The sequence below is a fragment of the Sus scrofa genome, chromosome 13 (genome assembly GCF_054392235.1).
Source record: "Sus scrofa isolate SSC_HxYL_T2T_F1_AM1 chromosome 13, Sscrofa_HxYL_maternal_Yorkshire_Landrace_v2.0, whole genome shotgun sequence".
Lineage (NCBI taxonomy): Eukaryota > Metazoa > Chordata > Mammalia > Artiodactyla > Suidae > Sus > Sus scrofa.
This window is the reverse complement of record NC_139395.1, coordinates 207,887,713-207,890,818: the sequence shown is the minus strand read 5'-3', so window position 1 is coordinate 207,890,818 and position 3,106 is coordinate 207,887,713. Positions and strand designations below refer to the sequence as shown.

The 3,106-nt window shown below is 40.8% G+C and overlaps 1 non-coding gene across 1 annotated transcript; it reads left to right on the top strand.

Annotated features, from left to right (window-relative positions):
• Window positions 1-1,487: 1,487 nt before the first annotated feature.
• On the top strand, window positions 1,488-1,613 carry LOC146397852 (small nucleolar RNA SNORD22). Its single transcript, XR_014825380.1, has one exon. It is a non-coding gene; the product is annotated as a small nucleolar RNA SNORD22 (small nucleolar RNA).
• Window positions 1,614-3,106: the final 1,493 nt, after the last annotated feature.

Below are 3,106 nucleotides of genomic sequence, written 5' to 3'. Positions count from 1 at the left end.
ACCCTATAGAATAGAGAGATCCAGAATGATGTAGCACCTTCGTCCTCTGCCCTGGTCATCTGGGTGAACCACCCAAAGATAGAAAAATTAAGCATATGAAACACAATGGAAAGATTGCCTCTTGTGGTATTGTCAAAAACACCTGACAGATGCAGCATAGATCTTTATCCAGAAAATTCACCAGCATCTTTAAGGCAATGCTGCGGACTGCCATTGTGTGGGCTACAATACCAGGGGCTATAGCCTTGTAACATCGACAGTGGTGTGGTGATGCCCAGTTGGTAAAGAAATACAAAAGAAAAGATTTCATTAAAGGATTATCTGATAACAATAAGTAAAAAACAACAACAACCAACGAATATCTAAAAAGTCTAAAGGTGCTCTCTCCAAGCCCGATCATATAAATCCAAGGCTTTATATAATTGATATTCACCAGTTTTTCTGTTCCCGTGGGAGCAAAGATATATTTCTTGGCCCTTTATCTGAACACTTCCAAGAGAGTAACAAATCTGAAACCCAAGTGAAATCCCTTCCCATAACTGTAACCCAAAATAACTATGTGGTATTTTAAGAATTCAATAGAATTATACTAATTCAATCCAGAAAGGAGAGTGTGTGTACATCAAAATATTAACAGATTAGCTATATATCTCTGGGTAGAAGTAATATGCAGAATTTTTATTTTCTCCTTTTCAGCAGTAAATGAATTTTGACTTACATGGAAAGTTATTTTTAATAGAATTCAAGAAGCTTTTCAAATAATGAACCCTTGACTTGTTTCTGAATTGCAGTCTATAAATATGCACAGCAGCTCATGGTCCAGAGTGATATTACAATTAATGCGTTCTCTGTCTCAATACAATTCAATAAGCATTTGGCAAAGACTCGGTACGTGCCAACCTAGCATTTCCCAAATTTGCTTCATTAGGGGTTCATACCTTTTAAAATCCCTGTTCACTGGCTCTGCCATGACTTTGACTCAGAAAGTCTGGGATGGTCCGGGATTTTATAAATTTAGAGAAGAAATGCTGGGGTCCCCCTTGTGGCTCAGTGGTAACGTACCAGACTGGGATCCATGAGACTCAGGTTTGATCCCTGGTCTCGCTCAGTGGGTTAAGGATTTGGCATTGCCATGAACTGTGGTGTAGGTCACAGATGTGGCTTGGATCCCACGTTGCTCTGGCTGTGGCATAGGTCGGCAGTTACAGCTCAGATTAGACCCCTAGCCTGTGAACTTCCATATGCCTTTGGTGCAGCCCTAAAAAGACAATCAATCAATCAATAAGACATGCTAATGTTTATGTGCAGGATTTAGAAAATGGTTTAAAAGAGATTTTCATCAACACTTTAAAGTTAGTTCTCCAGGAATCTCCCTCATGGCCCAGCAGCTGCCGAAGCGTAGGAGAGCACAACTGGGCAGGTTCCATCCTTGACCTGGTAACTTCCACATACTACAGGAGTGATCAAAGAGAATAAATTAAAAATATCCCCTATGAAGAAACATTCTCACGTCTTAACTCCTGTCCTAGTCTCAGAGCCTGTAAAGGTGAACCCACTGGGGATGGCTGGGGGCGAAGAGGAAAGCTTGTTCCAGAAGGAAGTGTCTGAGGGAATCATAAGAATTTCTAAACTTGGGAAAAGGGTGAATAAATTACTCATAAAAAATTTAAAAAATAAATACATAAATAAATAAGTTTAAGATTAAAAAATAAATTTAGTGCTCCACTGATCTGTGAGACAAGCAGCCTGCAATCTTCAAAAAAAAAATTTCATGGTAGTGAAATAATGTCTTCCCTTATAACCACAAGTCAGCATTTTTTTCCTGCAAAAGACCAGATAATAAATGTTTGTTCCTTTTTTTTTTTTTTTTCCCCCTTTTCTTTTCTTTTCAAATCAGCACCTATAGCACATGGAAGTTCCCCACCTAGAAGAATAATTGGAACTGCACCTGCAGGGCCTACACTAAAGACATGGCAACACCAGATCTGAGCCTCGTCTTTGACCTACGCCACAGCTTGTGGCAATACCGGATCTTTAACCCACTGAGCAAGGCCAAAAATCAAACCTACATCCTCACAGACGCTATGAAGTGTTTTTAACCTACTGAGCCACAACGGGAATTCCAGATAATAAATGTTTTACGCTAGATTCACTAGTAAGCTCACTGTTAGAACTACTCACCTCTGCCATTGTAGCATGAAAGCAGCCACTGACAAGATGTATTTGAATGGATGGGCTCCAACTTTATCTACAAAAACAGGAAACAAATGGACATGTCTGGGTTCCAATAAAACTTTATTTACAAAAACAGAGAGCAGCCTGAATTCAGTCCACGGGCCACCTCACCTTACCACAACCTAAAGGTCCAGTGGTCAACCAAGACATAGCTCCCTGACAATGGCAGGAGCAGAGTCTCCTCCTTGGGGAAAAATAACTTATTTTTTCTGCCACTCTCAGCTTCCTTTCTTCTATTCCTCCCTTCCAACTCCATCCATACAAATAATTATTACAGGTCAGAGTTTCCTTCAGTCAATGATACAAAAGGCCCCAGAGTTCTTTCTTAACAGCTATAGAACACTCACTGATACATCTGTTTGAAAAAAAAACACAAACGAAAAAAAAAAAAAAAAAAAAAAAACCCAAGAGAATATATATTTAAATAAGCAAGTACAAGGGTTTAGCAGATTTGCTGGATGTAATGGATGGAAGGCAAACTTCTTGTGATAGGAACCACAATAAAGCTGTACGTCTTCTCCTTGGTTCACCTCCGTGCAAGTGAAACGGTGGGAAAGCTGTGAGCAGGTCCCACGCTGATGCTCTTCTAAGTGGTCTCTTCCTCTGCGCCTGGCCCCGGTCATGCCTCAGCTGAGATTTTCCATGGTCCCAGAGAAGGCTCTTTGCAGTCCTTACACACAGTGATGCTGCCATTCCTCCCCAAACCTGCCTGTCAGGGTAACAGAGTGAAAGATGACAAAGAAAAGATGGAAGCTCCAAAACAAAATGCTTCCTGGAAAATTAGCAAGCACACACAGCTCCAACATGACTCCTTCTCGAGCACTGATTCACTGGGTTCTTCCTCCCCACCTGACATGGGCATGATGCCTGG